Source organism: Suncus etruscus, chromosome 12 (genome assembly GCF_024139225.1).
Source record: "Suncus etruscus isolate mSunEtr1 chromosome 12, mSunEtr1.pri.cur, whole genome shotgun sequence".
Taxonomy (NCBI): Eukaryota; Metazoa; Chordata; class Mammalia; order Eulipotyphla; family Soricidae; genus Suncus; species Suncus etruscus.
Window position 1 is genome coordinate 23,688,182 of NC_064859.1, and position 22,512 is coordinate 23,710,693.

Here is a 22,512-nt window from a genome sequence, read left to right on the forward strand (position 1 = left end):
ACCAAAGTTTTGGCAGGAGGGGTGAATTGTTGGGCTTGCCCCGCCCACCTCACAAGGGGCCAAACCTGGTCCTTTTGCACGAAAAGTCTGTGCTCAGTCTAATGCGTTATCTCTCAGACCCCATGATATCAGATCCTTAACAGTTTTTTTTTTATCATCTTAGAGATCCTTTCAGATGGAGCTGGAGACATAGTACAGTGGGCAGAATAATTGCATTGCACAGTTCACCTGGGTTCTATCCCCAGCACTCCACATGCTCCCTGAGCATCACCCGGTGTGGCCCAAAAGCAAAACAAAACAAAAAAAAATTTTTTTTAAAAACTGGCAGAAAAAGTATTTTGATCCTTTCAAAAACTTTGAAATACAGACATCCTCAATTTTCCTTTTCCTTATTCTCACCAGGGAACATCTGTTCTAATAACTGCCTCTCCCAAATCTTTTTTAAAAGGGCATTTTGGGTGATCCAAGGATAGCTCCATGTTCTGGCTTCAACCCAGAAAATGGGTGTGATCCAGACTGCACTGACATTTGGAATTCCCATGTGACCCTAGGTCATCATAACAACAACAAATGGAAGGATTGGGTAAAAAAAAATTTTAAATAATGTCAAAGTTATCGCCTTCTTAGCACAGTAGGCAGCGCGTCAGTCTCATAAATAATATCAAAGTTAAGACCTACTGATTTATTTTTAAGACATTCTAGAGTTCTTTTGCCACCTTGTGGTCTTTTACAGTATTGCAGCTGAAAAAATTTAAGTACCGTAATTCTTTTGATTGGGGACCACATCTGGCAATACCTGGCAATACTCAGGGTCTACTCCCAGGGTCTACTCACAGGTCAGTGCTTATGGGTGGCTTCTGGAGGTGCTCAGGGATCAAAGCCAGATCTCCTGCACACAACAAATTTACTCAACCTATTGTGATATTCCTTCAATGATTCTGGTTAGGAATTCAAACAAAATTGAACACCTTTTGACAAATGCAGTTGCCATGTCTGCACCAAGTCATGAAAAATTATAGATACTGGCCACACAGCTGAAAGCTGGCAATCTTGGGAACAGAGCAGGGTCAAGTCCCTGCCTTGCCAAAGTCACACTTGCTGCACCCGCCACTACAAATGCCACTTTGCAAATGGCCCTTCTTCACCACTCCTCAAAGCCTCTCACAAGAGATGAAATTCCAGGTATGCAGGTATTTGGGCTGACATCACCAGGACTTTTTCAAAGTGAGTGCAGGCACCCTGCTCACACCCACTCCGCCTTTCCTGACCTTTTATACTTCCGAAGGTCTGGCAGCTGAAAACACACCCCACAAAAGCCATAGTATCAGCAATAGTACTTGGAACTCTTGGACTTGAACTTCTCTAACTCCAATTATTTTTAAATCTTTATTTTATAAACTTTATTGATTGATTGATTTTGGGGCCACACCCAAACTCCAATTTTTTTAATACTATCATCCCCACAGGAACACATCAATTTGGATGTCAAAGTGTATTTGAAACCACCTAATGTTCAGAAACAAAAGAGGTAACAAAATGAACTAGCAACAAGAGTTTAATAAACCTGACAATGACTTAATAATCTCATTAAGAAATACAATATTTTTCACAAATTTTCTCGTTTCTGTACTCATTTTTTTTTCTTCTTTTCTTTTCTTTTTTAATAATTTCACTCCCACTTACCTAGGGACAAAGTATTATGAATCAACTATGTATATCATGATACATGGTCTTTAAATGAAGTAATTTATATATTTAAAAATATTGAACACATTATTGCTTTGATATTTTACATGATTTTCTATGGGGCCCTAAATTTTTTTGCTTGCTTTTTGGGTCACATCCGGAAGCACTCAGGGGTTACTCCTGGCTCTACGCTCAGAATTCAATCCTGGCAGGCTTGGGGGACCATATGGGATGCCGGGATTCAAACCACCGTCCTTCTGCACACAAGGCAAAAGCCTTCCCTCCATGCTATCTCTCCGGCCCCTTAAACTTTTTTAAAATAATTTTTATTAAATTAAATTTAATTTCTTTTTATTTATTCATTTTTTTTGGTTTTTGGGCCACACCCGGCAGTGCTCAGGAGTTACTTATGGCTGTCTGCACAGAAATAGCTCCTGGCAGGCACGGGGGACCATATGGGACACCGGGATTCGAACCAACCACCTTTGGTTCTGGATCGGCTGCTTGCAAGGCAAACGCTGTGCTATCTCTCCGGGCCCTTTATTTAAATTTTAATTTAAATATTTTTATTTTTATCTGAGTGCAGAGCCAGGAGTAACCTTTGAGCACTGCTGGATGTGGCCCAACAATCAATCAATCAATAAATGTAAGTTTTGAAAAAAATGAGATGCAGAGTCAGAGAGACAGAGAAGCAGAGGCAGAGACGATGAGAGAGAGCTGTGCCATCACCCCACCCAGATCTAGTTGACTTTTCAGTCACAATAATCTCAAGACAGTTCTCTCTACTGAACTTATTAAGAGTTGGATTCCCTGTTTCCTCCATCATAAAATCAAAATTCTGAAATTCATTATTCTCCTACTCTTCATCTCGTGACTGCTTTCATTTTGGACAAATGAAACTCTATACTATAACTTCCCATCTCTCTCCACTACAGGCCCTAGAAACCACCATTAATTCTGTCTCTAAGTACATCAAATGATCATATAGCATCTTTCCTTTTGCAATAGGTTCATTTTACTTAGACACATAATTCCTTTCAATTGTCTATGTTCTAGTATAGTACAGAACACCCTTCTACTCTGGAGGGAGGAGCACCACATCAAGCTGTGCTAAAGCTCAGGAATTACTCCTCATAGTTCTGAGGGGACTATATGAGATGCCAGAAATTGAACCTGGGTTGTCTGAGCACAAGATAAGCAACCTATTATCTCTCCAGTCCTTCCCTTACATTTTAAGAATGGATAACATCCACTGTACATGTATATACCACATTTTGCTAATCTCTTAACCATCTATAAACAGATTATTTCCACATTCAAAGCTATTATAAATCTTATTATCTGTAGTCCGTATTTATAACATTATAACTGCTTTCCATTCTGCAAAAACTCCAGAGTGGGAATGCTAAATACGATTTAATCTTTATTAGTTTTTCACTTTTGGGGGCAGGAGGTGGGATATCCATTTATATTCAGGGGTAACGCCTGGTTCTGCATTCAGGAAATACTCCTGGCGGTGCTCACTCAGATCACAAGATACCAGGGGTCGAACCTGAGTAGGCAGCATGCAAGACAAATGCCCTCCCTGTTGTACTATGGTTCTAGTCCTATTTATTTTACTATTTGTGAGGTCTTCCCTAGTAGTGCTTTGGTGCTATTTCCCATGAGAAGCATTTGACAGTGAGGGCCTGAAGCTTGCTTGGCCAGTGCCAAGCAAGTATTCAGGAGCCAGGGTTACATGCCTCAAAGCTAGGGAGTGCTAGGGATTCAATTCTAGGCATTAGACCTCAAAGCATGTTACTCCCTGACTCCTGATACTGTAATCTAAAACAAGTTTTGAGCAGGGAAGCAAGGAGATAGTACGAAGGGTAGAGCATATGCCTAGAATGAAGTACTATGTTCAGTCTTGTGTACCCCCAAACAATGCTTGGGCCTGCCTGCCTTCAAACATGCTGTCTTCAAAAAAAAGACACCAAGAATATGGCTCAAGGGCATAATAGTCTAGTCAGATTGTTGCATATAACAAGAATAACATCTTTTTTCGTGTTAATAATCTTTTTTTGTGTTTAAGCCTAAAGAAGTAGTACAACGTGTAAGGGCATTTGCCTACAGATCCAGGATAGTGACTCGAATTTGTCTCAGTATCCCATAATGTTCTACGTGCCTGCCACGAGCGATTTCTGAGCAGAGCCAGGAGTAACCCATAAGAGCCCAAAAACCAAAAAAAAAAAGTGAATATCTAGGGTTTTGATATCTGTTCTCTTTGGTTGCTTGAAAATCATGAATATGGGGCCGGAGAGATAGCATGGAGGTAAGGCGTTTGCCTTTCATGCAGGAGGTCATCAGTTTGAATCCCGGCGCCCCATATGGTCCCCTGTGCCTGCCAGGAGCAATTTCTGAGCCTGGAGCCAGAAATAACCCCTGAGCACTGCCAGGTGTGACCCAAAAACCACAAAAAAAAAAAAAAAAAAAAAAAGAAAATCATGAATATGAAACCAAACTATACTATTTTGATCAATAATCTGAATACTGTGGATTCATAGCAAGAATCTGAATAATTAGGGGTTGGATTTAAGAAAAGAACTAAAAAGAGTGCTAATATGCACTGTTTTCTCAATTATGGCTTTAAAGACCATGAAGATGAGACCACAAGCTTTTGTTTTATATATATATAATTTATTTAAGCACCGTGAGCTTTTATGTTTAAGAAACTTGGTTCATCCACTAATCCCTTAAAGGCAATTACAAGAATTTCTATTTTATGGTAAATCAATGAGAATCCAGTATGCAAAACCAGATTCTGAAATAATATTAAAGATGCATGGCACTTTGAGGAACAAAGAAAAAAAAGAAAACAGCCAAAAACTGTGGAACAGACTGCAATAACTGCAAACAAAAAGCATGGTCTGAAATATTAGATTCAGACAAAACCCAAAAGAAACGTAACACCAGATCTTCAGGTCCCTGTAATATTACCCACCAGACTATATTTTATTTCTGAATAATTTATCAGAAGAGACTAATGAGACAGTGTTATCCATGCTATTTAATCAGTTCCTTGGTTTCAAAGATGTACCTGAGAGACAGGATATTTTTGTTGCATTTAAAAATGACAGGTTGGAGCTGCCAGGATTATCTCAGAGGATTTAAGATCACACCATCCATGCCACAAAAATTGTCTATGCCATGAAATAACACTGGAAATACTTAACCTAAAAAGGTTTAGTGGTATTTATAGTATTTTTTTGAATTTGGCCTGGCATTGTGACAATTGGAGTTTATCTTCAATTATGTGATATTCTCAATTATCACAATGAGGAAGGAAGGTGAAATTTTGTACAGGCTTAAAATTACCTAGTCTTGAGCTTGAAATGGCTTTTGAGGGGAGAGGGGCAAACCCTACAGCACTCAGAGATTACTTTTCCAGACTCTTCAGTCAGGAATAACTCCTTGGTGGGCTTGGGAAACCACATAGGATGACGGGGATCAAACATGGGTTGGCCATGTGCAAGGCAGATACCATTTCATCTGTGCTATATATAGCTCAGGCCTCCTCATTGTGGTGTTCATTGCATTTCCTTAAAAGCTGATCTTGTCAAAAATATTTTTACTTATGTGTGTATGTGTGTGTATGTATATATATATATATATATATATATATATGTTTTTGGGCCACAACCGGCGATGCTCAGGGGTTACTCCTGGCTGTCTGCTCAGAAATAGTTCCTGGCAGGCACGGGGGACCATATGGGACACCGGGATTTGAACCAACCACCTTTGATCCTGGATCGGCTGCTTGCAAGGCAAAAGCTGCTGTGCTATCTCTCCGGGCCATATATATATATACACAATTTTTTTTTAATTGGCTTTGGGGCTATAGCCAGTGGTGCTCAAGGCTTACTATGGTTCTGAACTCAGGGGTCACTCAGGGTCCTCTTTAAAGGTTTGAAAGAATTCTTGGGCCCGGAGAGATAGCACAGCGGTGTTTGCTTTGCAAGCAGCTGATCCAGGACCAAAGGTGGTTGGTCCGAATCCCGGTGTCCCATATGGTCCCCCGTGCCTGCCAGGAGCTATTTCTGAGCAGACAGCCAGGAGTAACCCCTGAGCACCACCGGGTGTGGCCCAAAAACCAAAAAAAAAAAAAAAAAAAAAAAAAAAAAAGAATTCTCTAGTGAATCCATATGGGCCCAAACTTCTGTTTGGGGGAATTTTTTTTGGGGGGGTCACACCTGGCAGCATTCAGGGGTTACTCCTGGCTCAATGCTCAGAAATCGCTCCTGGCAGGCTCGGGGGACCATATGGGATGCCGGGATTCAAACCACCTACCTTTTGCATACAAGGCAAATGCCTTACCTCCCTGCTATCTCTCTGGCCCTTTGGTGGAATATTTTTATTATTATTTCAATGTCCTCAATAGTGATAGGTGTGTTCAGGTGTTACAAATCATCTTGTTCAACCTTGGGAAGTTACGAGTCCAAGAATTTATCTATTTCTTCTAGGTTCTCTTTTTTTTGTAGCATAAAGATTCTCAAAGTAATGTCTGATTATCCTTTGAATATCTATATATGTTTCAGTGTGACATCCCCTTTCATTTCTGATTCAGTTTATTAGAATTCTCTCTTCGTGAGTCTAATGGGTCATCGATCTTTTTTATTCTTTTTAAGAAGTAACCCTTGCTTTCACTGATCTTTTGGGTTGTTTTTTAGAGACAAGAGTGAGCCCTGAGCACCGCCAAATGTGGCCCAAAACCTAAAAAAAAAAATGGGGCTGGAGAGATAACATGGAGGTAAGGCATTTGACTTTCATGCAGGTCATTGGTTCAGATCCAGGGATCCCATATGGTCCCCCGAGCCTGGAGTCAGGAGTAAGCCCTGAGCACTGCAGGATGTGACCCAAAAAAAAAAAAATTTAGGGCTGGAGAGCTAGCATGGAGGTAGGGTGTTTGCCTTGCATGCAAAAGGACGGTGGTCCTAATTCCGGCAGCCCATATGGTCCCCCGAGCCTGCCAGGAGTGATTTCTGAGCATTGAGCCAGGAGTAGCCCCTGAGCGCTCCTGGGTGTGACCCAAAAACAAAAACAAAAAAAAAAATTTTATGGCATCTTCTTGTAGAAATTTGGTGTTTGTGGAGTTTGTCTGCCATAAAGTATCCCTTCAGTTCTTTTAAAGTTGGTGTTGAGTCTGTAAAATTCCTGAGCTGTTGATTATCCATAAAGCTAATTTCTTCAAACATGAATGAGGCTAGGTAAAGCATTTTTAGTGAAACATTCATTTCATTGAGATCTTCACTATAACCACTGGCTTCAGCCTTAGAGGGCTGTTTGGGATAAATTTGCTGTAAATTGCGGCCGGAGCGGTGGTGCAAGTGGTAAGGTGTCTAGCCAAGAACTGACTGCAGTTCAGTTCGATTCCCGGACATCCCATATGGTCCTCCAAGCCAGGAGCAATTTCTGAGGGCATAGGCAGCAGTAACTTCTGAGCGTCACTGGGTGTGGCCCAAAAAACAAAAAAAGGGCAAAAAATAAAAATAAAAAGAAAAGAAAAAAAAGAAAAAGAGAAATTTGCTATAAATCTTAAGGATGAATCTTTGTCTATTTTGGTCTTGTTGCTTTCAGTAGCTGTGGTTTTCATCATTGCGACTTGGATGTGCCTTGGGGCACTTTAATTCTGGTCTCATTTAGCTGGTACTCTTCAGGCATCCAGGATGTAAGGACATGCACTCTTCATCTCTGACAACTTCTCTGAAATTATGTCTTTCATACGAGATTTCTTCCTAGCTCTCTGGGACCCGAGTTATTCTTATGCTGTTCCTGTTGTTCCTAAAGTTCTATTGTCTGTTCATTTATTTTGAGGATTTTTCCCCATCGTTTGTTCATTCATTTTGTGGCTTTTTTCCATCTTCTATTGTTTTCTGGAGGTTTTTCTCTAGGAGAGGTGGGCCACACCCAGCGACACTCAGAGGTCACTCCTGGCTCTGCTCCTTGAAGGCTGGGAGGACCATATGATTGCCGGGAATTAAACCCAGGTCAGTCCTAGGTCAGCTATATGCAAGGCAAACACCTTACAGCTGTGCTACAGCTCCAACCCCTCTTTGAACTTCGTCTTTGAACTTACTGATTCTGTCTCAGCAGCTATTACTCTGCTGGTAATGCTTTCCAAAGAACTTTTCATTTCTTTTTTAATGTGTTGTGATAGTTGTTGTTGCTGTTTGTTTTTGGTTTGAGGTCACACCAGAAGCACTCAGGGGTTACTCAGGCTCTGTGCTCAAAAATCACTTCTGGCAGCCTAAAGGAACCATACGGGATGCCAGGGATCTAATCCAACTCGGCCTTGTACAAAGTAAATATCCTATTTGCTGTGCTACCACTCCAACCTCAGAATTTTTTCATTTCACTTACCAAGTTTTTCAGTTCTAACATTTCTGTTTGTATTTTTCTTTTTTTTTTTTTCTTTTCTTTTTGGTTTTTGGGCCACACCCGGCGGTGCTCAGGGGTTACTCCTGGCTGTCTGTTCAGAAATAGCTCCTGGCAGGCATGGGGGACCATATGGGACACCGGGATTCGAACCAACCATCTTAGGTCCTGGATCGGCTACTTGCAAGGCAAATGCTGCTGTGCTATCTCTCCGGGCCCTGTTTGTATTTTTCTTATTTCCGCTCTCATAAATCTGTGTTTTATTGGCAGTCTAGTCCATTGTTTCTTTGAGCTCACTTAACATCCTAAGCATTTCTTCTCTGAATTCCATTTCAGAGAGGATATTTGGGGGATTTGAACTGATTTTGTCTTCAAGCTGGCAATCTTCACCCACCTGAAATGGTGGGTTTTGCATTGCTCTACCATGATTCCTTTTGTAGTCTCAAGGTACTTCTCTCCTATGTCACCATGATCAGTCCTCACAACTGCCAGGGAGGTCTCAAGAGAGTCAGTATTTTAAAAATAATTAAAAAAAAAAAAAAGAGAGAGTATTTTTTTCTCACTCAGGAGGCTATCTATACCTGGGTGTACCAAAGTTCATTCTTTCAGTGTACCACGGTGAGTCTGTCTCACCTTTGTATTATTTTTATATTTTCTTTTCCAACTTGAAAATGTTCTCCTTTATTCCTAGATTCCCCCCCCTTTTTTATTGTTGATATTTTTTTAATCATGTTTATAATAGCAGATAGTGTCAGATATCTTTTCTGTTTTGGTCCACATACAGCAATGATCAGGGCTTACTCCTGGTTCTGTATCCAGGGATTACTCCTGGTAATGCTCAGTAAATCATATGTAGTACTGGGATTGAACCATGATCAGTGCATGCAAGGTAAGTACCTTAACCCCTGGCCTATGTCTCTTGCTCAAATTTCATTTTGACGTTCTCACAATGAAGGAAATTGAACTTCGGGGCTGAAGGGACAGCACAGCAGTAGGGTGTTTGCCTTGCACATGCAGACCAGGAACAGACCAGCATTCTATGTGGTCCCCCAAGTCTGCCAGGAGCAATTTCTGAAGGCAGAGCCAGGAGTAACTCTGAGCACCAATGTACCCCCTTCCAAAAAAAGAAATTGAGTTGTGTTTTTGTTTTTTTGTTTTGTTTTGTTTTTTGGGCCACACCCGATGACGTTCAGGGCTTACTCTTGGCTATGCACTTGGAAATCGCTCCTGGCTTGGGGGACCAAACCGCGGTCCATCCTAGGCTAGCATATGCAAGGCAGACAGATGCCTTACAGCTTGCGCCACCGCTCTTGCCTCCAAAAATGAAACTGAACCTAGATGAGACATACTCTGATCTATTTTCTTCAATAATTATTTATATAAAGTATGAAAATGAAAATAATTGTCTCTAAACTATGAAACTATTATCAATAGTTCCTGGGATACCAAATAAACTGTTTATTTGGTATGCCAAGATAAGTTACCTCTTCAAAAAGTGACAAGGCATCTGTCTTTCCTATTACCCCAAAAATTAACACCTGTCATTCAAAAGATGAACTTACAGGCCCGAGTGTTTTGCCAAGCATTGCCTTGCATGCAGCCAACCCAGGATGGACCTGAGTTCAATTCCCAACATCTATCTGGTCTCCGGAGCCTGCCAGGAGCAATTTCTAAGCCAGGAGTAGCCCCTGATCACTTCAGAGCATGGCAAAAAAAAAAAAAAAGTGAACTTACTATAACTACAACAATGGAGTTTTACAGTTTAACAACATATCTAATATATCCCATCAAGCAATGTCAGAGAAGCATGAAGACAATATAGAAATTTGAAAATTGTCTTGGATTTTCATGTATGAATTTAACAGTTAAACCGAAGTTCAATAGAACTGTGACTCTCAAACTTTAGTGTAAATTAGAAGTATCTGAAAGGTGGGCTAGAGCAATAACACAGCAAGCAGGGTGTTTGCTTTGCATTCAGCAAACCTGAGTTTTATCCCCGGCATTCTAATTAGTCCTTTGAGCACCACTAGGAGAGATCCAGAGCGCAGAGCCAGGAGTAAGCTCTGAGCACTGCTGGATATGGCCCCAAAACAACAAATGAAGAACTACCTGAAAATTTTGTTCATATACAGATTGCTAACCCTTCATTCTACTCTTAAAAGATACTTCCTTTGGATGAGTGGGGGCTTTGGGTCACACCTCGTTGTGCACAGGGCTTACTACATGAGTGCTTGGGGAGTCATTTTCAGTGCTGGTGATCAAACTGTGTCAGCTGACTGCAAGGTAAACACCTTACTCCTGTTCTGTCTCTCCCACACTTACCTATCAAGAGTTTCTTACTCTTTAAATCTGGAGAGCAGGAGTGATAGCACAGCAGGTAGAGCATTTGCCTTGTACACAGTCAACTTGAGTTTGATCCCCAAAATCCCTAAGTCTGCCAAGAGCAATTTTTTTGTTTTGTTTTTGTTTTTGGGCCACACCCAGTGACCTTCAGAGATTACTCCTGACTATGGGCTCAGAAACCGTTCCTGGCTTGGGGGACCATATGGGATGCAGAGGATCAAACTGCGGTCCATCCTGGGTCAGCTGCCAACAAGGCAAACTGCGCTACTGCTCAGGCCTCCTGGGAGCAATTTCTTTTTTTTTTTTTTCCTGTCACACCCAGCAGTGCCTCAGGGGTTGCTCCTGGCTCTCAGCCCAGAAATCACTCCTGGCAGGCTCAGGAGACCATATGGGATACCGGATTCTGGGATTCGAACCACCATCCTTCTGCATGCAAGGCAAATGCCCATGCTACTCTCTGACCCCTTGTCCCTCTTTTTTCATTTCTTCCTCTTCCTCCTCTCCTCAATTAAAATTTATTCCCAGCTCATGCTCAAAATCACTGATGCTCAGGAGGCCATATACAGTACCAAGTTAGATCTAGGCCTCCTGTATGCAAAGCCTGGGCTCCAGCTTATTAAGCAATCTCTCTAGTTCACAAGAACTTGAATTTCTTTTTTTCTTTTTTTTTTTTTTGGTTTTTGGGCCACACCCGGCGATGCTCAGGGGTTACTCCTGGCTATCTGCTCAGAAATAGCTCCTGGCAGGCACGGGGGACCATATGGGACACCGAGATTCGAACCAACCACCTTGGTCCTGGATCAGCTGCTTGCAAGGCAAACACCGCTGTGCTACCTCTTCGGGCCTAAGAACTTGCATTTTCTAATAAGCCCTCAGACAATGCCAGGATTGGCTGCTAGCATAAGGATTACACTTGACGAACCACCAAAGAGCACATTCAGAAACATAACTCCCAGTTAAACCACCTGATGATCAAAATGGATCAAGGAGAAATGTGACATGGATAGTAGCCATGTTTTCCTTTCATATTGTTATTTCCTTACATAGCCATATTTTTCTAAACACTCAGCAAAATTAAAATGTAAACACACAGGGCCAGAGAGATAGCATAACAGAAGGGTGTTTGCCTTGCAAGCAACTGACCCAGGACTGACAGTGGTTTGAATCCCACCATCCCCTATGGTACCCTGAGCCTACCAGGGTCAATTTCTGAGCACAGAGCCAGGAGTACCTGAGCGCTGCTGAGTGTGACCCAAAAATAAAGCAAAACAAAACAAAAAGTTAAACACATAGGGGCCAGAGTGACACACAGCATTAGGGCAACTGCCTTGCACAAGGCCACCCGGAACAGATCCGGGTTCAATTCCTGACATCCATATGGTCCCCCAGCCTGCCAGGAGCAATTTCTAAGCACAGAGCCAGAAATAAACCCTGAATGTCACCAGGTGAGGCCCAAAAACAAAACAAAACAAAATTTAAACACTCAATAAACTAAAGAAAATAGAGCACTCTAATAGTACTTATAAATTAACATTTAGAAAAACATTTTCCGGGCCCGGAGAGATAGCATGGAGGTAAGGTGTTTGCCTTTCATGCAGGAGGTCATCAGTTCGAATCCCGGTGTCCCATATGGTCCCCCGTGCCTGCCAGGAGCAATTTCTGAGCATGGAGCCAGGAATAACCCCTGAGCGCTGCCGGGTGTGACCCAAAAACCACAAAAAAAAAAAAAGAAAAGAAAAACATTTTCCATTGTTCCTTATTTCCCCCCCTCACCTTCTGTTTTCTTGAACTAAGTTTGAGAACTTTAGAAAAAAAAACTTTCCCTTGCTGTCAAATGTTTTAATAGAGAATCTTTAGTGTCTATAATTCTATGAAAAGCAACACACAGAGGGCAATTGAAGAAGCAGAGCCATAGCTGCCTCTGAGCCAGGGTGAGAATAACAGTGCCAGGGAGAGAGAAGTACAGGGCGGCCTGTCAGAGATGACAGACATCTGCTCCCAAAGCAAAGAATTTCAATAAAGCAACAACAGACACTCATGAATGTAAGGACAGCGCCTGATAGCACAACACTTACCTTATATGCAGCTGATTCAGTTTCAACCCCTGGCACCACACACATATGGTGCCAGGAGTGATCCCTGATAGCAGAGCCAGGATTAAGGCTTGAACACAGAATTGCTCAAAAACAAACAAAATACCTTATGTATTTTTTTGTATTTTATTTTCTAATGATTTCACCTCTTAAGTTTTCAGAGAATTTTTTTGTTTTTGTTTTTGTTTTGTTTTGTTTTGGGGGGGACACCCGTTTGATGCTCAGGGGTTAGTCCTGGCTAAGCACTCAGAAATTGCCCCTGGCTTGGGGGGACCATATGGGATGCCGGGAGATCGAACCACGGTCCTTCCTTGGCTAGCGCTTGCAAGGCAGACACTTAACCTCTAGCGCCACCTCACTGGCCCCTTTTTTTTTTTTTTTTTTTTTTTAAGAATTTTCCTTGGGCCCGGAGAGATAGCACAGCAGCATTTGCCTTGCAAGCAGCCGATCCAGGACCAAAGGTGGTTGGTTCGAATCCCGGTGTCCCATATGGTCCCCCGTGCCTGCCAGGAGCTATTTCTGAGCAGAGAGCCAGGAGTAACCCCTGAGCACCGCCAGTTATGGCCCAAAAACAAAAAACAAAAAACAAAAAAAAAAGAATTTTCATTGAAGCTGCTCCCAGAGGCTGAAGAAGGGAGAAGAGGAAGAAGTCTTAATGACTTCTGAGCTAGTACATATTTACTATGATGAAATTAATAATTAGGAATTTTCTACTTTTCAATTTCTTTGCTTGTTCTTGTCACTCATGGACTGGAAGTACCTCTGGATTGGCCTCTTCCCCCAAACAGTTCTCCAGTCATGGGAGTGGACCTTCTCTTCCCAATAAAGACCTTGGGTCTCCCTGCTTGTGGTTTCAGTTTCCATAACTAGTCTATGCCTGTTGGTATATTTTGCCAGTGAGTGGAAAGCTTTTGTGATGGAAGTTTCTTGAAACTGTTTTTATTCTTTTTAACCTTATGTGGATTATTTCCTGTGTCGGCCTTTGCTTCCAGACCACGCTCCCCAATTTGCTGGGATTATGACATGAGACTTCTGCTATAGCAGGCTCAGTTTTGCAGATACTCTCAGGGTCACTATCATTTGTCATTTTCTCCTTACTATCATTATACTCCACAGATGAGAACGATCATTTGGTATTAATCCTTTTCACTTTGACTCATTTCATTCAGCATAATTTGATTTACTTCCATTCAAACTAAACAAACTACAAGATTTCATTTTTTCTTGTAGCTGAGTAGTATTTCATTTTACATGTACATACTTCACAATTTCTTTATTCACTCATCTGTTCTTGGATATAGGTTGTTTCCAGAACTTGACTATTGTGACTAGCAATAGAATTTAAATATCTTTTTAAATGAATGCTTTTGTGCTCTTGGGATAGATGCTAGAAAGTGGAACTACTGGGTCATATGGAAGCTCAAGTCTTAATTTTTTGAGAAATCATCTTACTGTTTTCCATTGAGAACGAACCAAATGGTATTCCCACAATGGATGAAGGGTCTTGTTTCACCACATTCCCTACCAGTACTGGTTTTCCCTGTCCCTTTAAGGTCTAGCATTTTCAATGGTACGGGATATCTCACTGACATTTGAATGTGCTGTATTTTCTTTTTCCTTGATCAGTGGTGAGGAGCATTTTTTGGGTGTACTTATGGGCCATCTGGATATCTTCTTTGAGGAAGTTTTGCTCAGTTCTTCTCTCCATTTTTTGATGGGTTTGATTGTTCTTATATTAAATTGTGTTAATATTTTATAAGTTCAAATATTATTTTAATAAACTATTGTCATGGAACCTAACATAATTATTGGAGATAATAAATTTGAAAGCTGAAGTCTAGAGATGGTTTAATTGGGAGACATGGGTTCAATTCCTAGAACTAGATGATCCCCCTACACACTGCTCAGAGAAACCCCTAAGCGTGGCTGGGCATGATCTATGCCTCCCCATCCCTGCCCAAAGTGGTAACTGCAAAAAGTCAAATTCAAAAGTATTGAAGCCTAGAGGATAGCTCAATGGCTAAAAGCAATCTGCCTTGTAAACAGGAAACCATAAATTCAATCCTTGTTACCACCTGCATGTTCGCTGTCTGTAAATGCCAGTGATGTAATATAATATGTTAGCTCTGGAGCATAGCCCAGTGGGTGCAAGATCTATGAGCACTTTGATGGGAGTGAGACCTCTATTTAGCACAAGTATAAGTACAGAACACCAAAATGTGAGAGTAACATAACAAAATAAATGCTGCCCCAGCTGAGCCCCGTGACCATGTGTGTCAGCACTGTGACCAAATGTGTGACCTACCCCAGGCTAGCACCACTCAACCAAGAGCAGGCAATGACCACAGTTATGCCAACAACAGCAATAACTAAGGAAAGAGAGCTAGGAACATCTAGTTCCTACATTTTTTTGGTAACCCATTATACTTTTCATCTCAAACCAAAAACTTGACACCATTTTCCCTATACCAGAGTATAGAAACAGTTAAGAATTGCAAGTAATGTGTACTGTAAAATTCAGTTTTGTACGGTTGAATTGAGAACAGTATTTTAAAAAATTGAGCTCAGTGGCCAGAGAGATTGTACAGCAGGTAGGGCACTTGCCTTGCACATGGTTGACCCAGAATGGATGCCCAGGACCACATAAGTTCCCCTGAACTCCACCAAGAGTGATCCCTGAACAAAGAACCAGTTCGTGAATGCTGGTGGGTGTGACTCAAGAACAAAAATTAAAAAAAAAAAAGTTTCATAAGAGAAAAACTATCCTTAAATATAGACACTTTCAACCAGTGATAAAATATCTGCAGTGACTTTTAAATTTAGGGTATGGTCAAAATTCTGGGCATGTTATGACAATACTTTGTTCCATATATTCATTAGTAAATATCCACTCAGATTATTGTTAATTTAACTGGTTTTTGTTTGGGGGTTATACCCAGAGGTTTTAAGGGATTTCTCCTGGTTCTGTACTCAGGAATCACTTTTGGCAGTGCTAGGTGCCAAAGAATAGAATGCTGAGGATTGAACCTGGGTTGGCAGTGTGGAAAACACGCGTCTTACCCACTGAACTATAATTCCAGCCCCTACTAAAAATTTTTAACCAGGGCATCATGGTTTATAATTTTTTGTTGTTGTTTGCTTGTTTTTTGTTTTTGGGCCACAACCAGCGTCGTTCAAGGGTTATTCCTTGTTCTTTGCTCAGAAATCACTACTGGCAGGCTCAGGTGACCATATGGGATGCTGGGAATTGAACCCAGGTCAATCAGGGATGAGCTTTGTTCTGGGTGAAACCAAGTTGTAAATTGTAAACCAACATGCCCTGAATGTAATCCCCAGAACTACAAAAATATCATAGCATTTAAGCTAGTGGTTATTATATTCAAAATCATTATAATACTTTATCATCCTTTTCTTGATGGAGATAATACCATAATGATATCAGCTGGTGCTGACATTTCAATGGAGAAAAGTAAGCATTTTAATACAACCTATAAGCTTCTGATTCTCCAATGTTGCATATTCTACTCTATTAACAACACTGCAAATGCATAACCTGAGTATGTAGTTGTGAGTGAAAAAAATCTAAGCAAACTGGAAAACATTGCTTAACTTTTTTTAAACTTTATTTATTTTTTATTTATTTTTTGGGCCACATCCAGCAGTGCTCAGGGGTTACTCCTGGTTCTGCACTTAGAAATACCCCTGGCAGGCTGGGGAACCATATGGGATGCCGGGAATCGAACTGGATCCCTCCCGGGTCAGCCACATGCAAGGCAAATGCCCTACTACTGTGCTATATCTCCGGCCCCAACATTAATAACTTTAGTATATGCTAAGTGTCTACTTTAGTGCATAAAAAGTATACATGGATTTTTATTTTTTATATTTTTTCATTTTTCAACAATAAAAAATAGTGTGTGAAAATTATGAAAAATACCCTTAAGATTTTAGGAATTGAAAGTGTCAACATTGCATTCAAATATTGACATCAGACCATTTTTTAACATAAGATATGTTTTGTTTTTTTTGTTTTTTTTGTTTTTTTGTTTTTTTTTTGTTTTTTTTTTTGTTTTTGGGCCACACCCGGTGACGCTCAGGGGTTACTCCTGGCTATGCGCTCAGAAGTCGCTCCTGGCTTGGGGGACCATATGGGATGCCGGGGGATCGAACCGCGGTCCTTCCAAGGCTAGCGCAGGTAAGGCAGGCACCTTACCTCCAGCGCCACCGCCCGGCCCCAAGATATGTTTTGAATGATTTTATATACCATAATCATAGTGCCAAGGTTTTTTTTAATAAGCAACCCAAAATTCTTTAAATCGTGATATTCTCGTGTGATGGACAAAATGGCACTGTCATCTGTAATGGGCAGGCTGACCTGCAGAGATACATGCTACCTCAGCTAGGTCTGGTCTCAGTTTCCTCAAGTTCCTGTCTATCCTGAGAAATTCTAGGCTTGTCACCAGACTGAAAAACCACAGCTGAACACTGGCGTGTGAGATGACCACAAAGGCCACCCAAGCAAGCAAATGTTTTCCTAAGCTATGAGGACGTAGAGTTAGAATTAAAGGAGAATAACAGATCAAGTCTTTCCTCTGGGGAAGATGCAGAATCCTGTTGTTCTGCTTATTTGGTTGGGGGGGGGGGGGAGTAGTTTCTGGGCCATACTGGCAGCACTCAGGGGTTACTCCTGGCTCTATGCTCAGAAATCATTCCTGGGAGCTCAAGGGACCAAACAGGATGCCAGAAATCAAACCTAGGTCTGCGGTGTACAAGGCAAACTCCCTACATGCTGTGTTATTGCTCTGGCCCCTGTTCTGCTTGCTTGTGCAAATGCCAAACATCCCCACTAGCTCTTCTGCCATGTATACGGAAGTAGCAATGCACAAAGCCCGCTGTCCTTTCTGTGTCAGGCTTTGGAGAATGCTCCTCTGAGTCAGAAGGTGTGAAATAAATGTGAGCTCTTTCAAGGTCCCCAGTGCTGTTTGGTTCTTCCCCCCATCAAAACCTGTGTGTCCATGAGCCACTAAGCCTTTCCATAGGCAAGTTAATTATTACATTGAATAGCCTTCATCTAATTTCTCTAAACTATACTTAAAGTTTAATAAGAAGTCACTGAGAATCTTGACAGAAACTGAAGAAATGTACTACACAAATATTTTAAGCTTATGCAAAAAATACACTTTGTTTAAATGCTGAATTAGACCCCCACCCCGTTTTCATTTTCAGCACTCTAGGCAATGCTCAAGGATCCATATGTGGTATTGGGGATCAAACTGGGTCAGTAGCGCATGCAAGGCAAAGATCTTACCTTCTGTATTATCTCTCTGGCTCCAAATTACAGAATCAAGCTGAACATTATTTTTATTTTTCAACATCCTCATAAGAACAATGATTACAGAATTCTACAATCTCCAGTACTCCATCACTGTAAAAAATAATTCTAATTTTCTGATCCTTGGAAGGCAGCAGACTGAATTCTAGCACCTTTATCTCAATTCAGCAATAATTTTTCCTAATTTCTTCTGGATAAAAATCAAGTACTCTGGGGGGCCGGGGCAGTGGCGCAAGCGGTAGGGCATTTGCCTTGTACACGCTAACCTCGGACAGACCTCGGTTTGATCCCCTGGTGTCCCATATGGTCCCCCTAAAACCAGGAGCAATTTCTTTTTCTTTTTCTTTTTTTTTTTTTTTTGGTGTGTGGTTTTTGGGTCACACCTGGCAGTGCTCAGGGGTTACTCCTGGCTCCATGCTCAGAAATTGCTCCTGGCAGGCACGGGGGACCATATGGGATGCCGGGATTCGAACCAATGACCTTCTGCATGAAAGGCAAATGCCTTACCTCCATGCTATCTCTCCGGCCCCAGGAGCAATTTCTGAGCACATAGCCAGGAGTAACCCCTGAGCATCACCGGGTGTGGCCCAAAAACCAAATTAAAAAAAAAAATCAAGTACTCTGGTGGGAGGAGACAGGTGCATACTACAACTTGACTTCCTGCATCACTGGGTCCTACAAGTATTGCTAGGTATGACTCAGGCACCCCAGGGTGACCCTGGTAGTCACACATCACAGGACACTAGCAGTGCACATCTTCATTCTCTAGCACAGAACTGCAGGTCTAGTTGGTAAAATTCCCAAGGACATATTGGACCTCAGCTTGAGACCCTCCCTACTCCCCTCTCTCCCTCTCACTCTCTTTCTCTCTCTCTCTCCCCTATATATTTATACATATGAATATATATTATATATGCGAGAGAGAGAAGAAAAAAAGAAAAGACAAAAAAGAAGAAACTACTTTTCTATTCAAAACCATCCCAGCAGGAGAAAGGTCAAGGCATTTGAAATAATATCACCAGAACTGGTATGACAAAAAAAGGGGGGTGGGGGAGAGAGAAAAAGAAAAGAAAAAAGAGAGAAGAAACTACTTTTCTACTCACACCATCCTAGCTGGAGAAAGGTCAAGGCCTTTGAAACAATGTCACCAGAACTTGAGCCCTGCTAGTAATCAGCGCCAAGAAACATGGCATAACATTAGAGCATTCCGTTCTATAATAAAGGACTATCATTCTCTCCGCTCCAAACTCCCACCAAACAACTCTCAAAATGCCACAAAGATTGGAAGAGGACAGTACAGTACTAGTTGGAGAGCCACTCGTTTAATTACAGTGACAGTCCGTTCAGCTACTCCAAAGAAAAGAGCTGGAGGCTGCCTCAGGCCACCCCCTGAAATTCAAGATTTTAAGCTGCTCGAAGTGTCCTCCAGGACGTGAGTTGTGTACTAACAGGTCTGCAGCTCAACTGCCTAGGGAACAAACAAACCTCTGCCATCAACTCGCCACTCAGCTGGCATCTGACCATCCTCCCTGGCTGTCGCTTCTCTGGCAAGAGGACAATTGGGGGCCCCGGAGCAAGCCAAGGCTTGCAGGCCTTGCCGATTTCCCTACACTGTCACTTGACCAAGGAAAGCGCATTATTTACATCATTCCAAATTCTTTTGGTTTTCCTGGCTGTTCTCAAAAATCACTCCTGGCGGTGTTTGGGGAACTATATGGGATGCTGGGGCTAGAATTCGGGTAAGCTGAGTGCAAGACAAACGCCCTCCATACTGTGCTATGGCTCCATCCGAGCAAACTACTTTTTTAAAGAAAAAATAGAAAGCAATACACACTCAAATAATTGATTCAATATTAGGCATAAATTCTTTTTTCTGTATTTTGAAATACTCTTTTAATGAAAAGTGTTTTCTCTGTTATTTAGAAAACAAAACTACAAGTGCTGTGTTCAAATGAATATACTGATGTGAAAGCACTATTTGTGATCTTCAGCACAGGGCATTAGGGGATTTCCAAATTTCAGTCTTTAAAAGGAGATCTAGGGGCCGGAGAGATAGCATGGAGGTAAGGCATTTGCCTTTCATGCAGAAGGTCATCGGTTCAAATCCCGGCGTCCCATATGGTCCCCCGTGCCTGCCAGGAGCAATTTCTGAGCATGGAGCCAGGAGTAACCCCTGAGCACTGCCGGGTGTGACCCAAAAACCACAAAAAAAAAATAAAAAAATAAAAGGAGATCTAGGGGGGGCTGGAAAGATAGCACAGCAGTAGGGCTTTTATTTGCCTTGCACGCAGCAGATCCAGGCCAGACGGTGGTTTGGTTCGAATCTCCGCATCCCATATGGCCCTACCCGAACCTGCCAGGAGTGATTTCTGAACGCAGAGCCAGGAGTAAAACCCCTGAGCGCCGTTGGGTGTGACCCAAAAAACAAAAATAAAAACAAAAAAATGAGATTTGGGCCGGGAGGCACAGCGGTAAGGTAAGGCATTCGCCTTGCATGCAACCTGTAACATGACAGACAGCGGTTCAATTCGCGGCATCCTATCCCCTGAGCCTGCCAGGGGTGATTTCTAAGTACAGAGCCACGAGTAACCCCTGAGTAACCCCTGAGCGCCAGGTGTGACCAAAAAAGTAAAAAACAAACAAAACAACCAAAAAGTATATCTAACAGGGTCAGAGCGATCTTGTACATCAGGTAGGACTCTCTAGCCTTGGGACAGAGCGGACAGGGTGGGTTTTTTTCCCCCTCAGTATCCCATAAGGTCCCCTAAATCCTACCAGGCATAGTTAATCCTGAGTGCAAATCCAGGAGTAGTAACCCCTGAGCACTGCTGGGTGTGGTGCCAAAATCAAAACAAACAAAAGAGATCAAACTCGTGTGCAAGCTATTTGATGGACTTAAATACAAGTAAGGTCGGGGCTGGAGAGATAGCATGAAGGTAAGGCGTTTGCCTTGCATGCAGAAAATCGGTGGTTCGAATCCAGACATCCCATAGGGTCCCCTGAGCCTGCCAGGAGCAATTTCTGAGCCTGGAGCCAGGAGTAATCCCTGAGCGTTGCGGGGTGTGACCCCAAAAACAAAAAAAAACAAAAAACAAGGTGACTCCCTCATCAGGTCCCCTAGTCCAGACAGGCGTAGTAGTAAATCCTGGGTGCAAATCCAGAGGTTAGTCACCTGTGAGCATTGCCAGCTGTGGTCCCCAAAATGAAAACAAACAAACAAACAAAAAGATCAAACTCGTGCAAGCTATTCATTCGATGGGCTTCAACACAAGAACGAAGCTCTCTGGGTGACCCCTTCCCTCCAGCCCCGGACGGCAAAGCCTTGGCAGACCGTTGCCTTAAGCGTAGTTGCCCGACAGCCAGCGCCGTGTCACTCTCGAGCCCTCCCAGCCCGAGGCAGCGGCCGCGACCCGAGACTCGAGCGGCCGCTAGTTGAGCAGCAGCCCCAGCGCCGCCACTTCCGCCGCGCAGAGCCGCCCTCCGTCGGCCGGTCCGAATCCGTCGCCATCCGTCCCCCAGCCGGCGAGAGAGGGGGACCCCGAACTTCCTCGGCCCAGAGGCGGGCCCTACAGACGGGGGTGTGGCGGTCTCGCGGCCCGAGGAGTCGTGGGGAGCGAGGCAGACACCCCGACATCCTTCCCGCCACTTACCACAGACGACCCTGTCTGTCTGTCATGTAGCGGGCACTCGGCGAGAAGGGAAGCGCTTACCGCCTCAGCAGCTGGTCCGAAGCCCCGGGGTCCGCGGCGGTGGCGACGGCGGAGGAAACGGAACTCGGCGCCTGGGCCCCGGCTGCCGCCTGACTTACTGCGTCCGCGGGCGCCTCGTCCCGGGGCATCGCCGGCCGCGCGCTCAACTAGAGCTCAACTCCCCGCGCGACTCCCGCGGGAGCTGCCTCCGCGCGAGTCCGGGCCCGGTCGGCCCCGGAAAAGCCCGCCCACCGCGGCGAGGGCCCGCCCACCGCGGCGAGGGCCCGCCCACTCCCCCGAGAGCGGCCAATGGGAACGCAGCGCGGGAAGCCAGGGGGCGTGGTGGTGCCCGACGCCCCGCCCCGAGTGGTCGCGACCTGCGCGGCTCGGAAGCGGCCCAGGGAGGTGTTGTCAGTCTGTGGCGCGGCTCTTTTGGGGGTTCAGGTGAATGAGCTTGAGGGGTGCGAGGAGACGCACCTTCCGCGGAAACCAATTCAGGAGTCGGGCCCGGATTCTGGACACGCTTCGGATTTTCGCGGAGACTTCTTTATTCTCTTCTTAGTTTTGTCTGGAGGCCACACCTGCAGAGGCTCAGGGGTTACTGACTCCAGGCTCTGGACTTTTCAGGGGCTCTAGGGCCCCTCCTGGCAGTGCTTGAGGAAGCAAATGGGATGCCAGGGATCGAACCCGGTAGTCCGGGTGCAAAGCACGTGCCTGATCGCTAATGCTATCTGTCTGGCTCCAAATCTTCTTGCTCTTTTTATTTTTTTTTTTTAGTTTTTGGGGGTTTTTTTTGGGGGGGGTCACATCTGGCAGCGCTCAGGGGTTACTCCTGGCTCTACGCTCAGAAATTGCTGCTGGCGGGCCCGGAGAGATAGCACAGCGGTGTTTGCCTTGCAAGGAGCCCATCCAGGACCAAAGGTGGTTGGTTCGAATCCCGGTGTCCCATATGGTCCCC

General features: G+C 43.4%; 1 protein-coding gene and 1 pseudogene across 1 annotated transcript in view; one reads left to right on the top strand and one right to left on the bottom strand.

Annotated features, from left to right (window-relative positions):
- The window catches only part of ZNF638 (zinc finger protein 638), a 121,057-nt gene extending 99,365 nt beyond the window's left edge, over positions 1-21,692 (bottom strand). The window contains exon 1 of the mRNA XM_049785138.1: positions 21,576-21,692. The gene's annotated coding sequence lies outside the window, so the exon portion shown is untranslated. The remainder of the gene's footprint in view (positions 1-21,575) is intronic.
- LOC126024667 (U2 small nuclear ribonucleoprotein B''-like) lies at positions 4,170-4,881 on the top strand (annotated as a pseudogene).
- Positions 21,693-22,512: the final 820 nt, after the last annotated feature.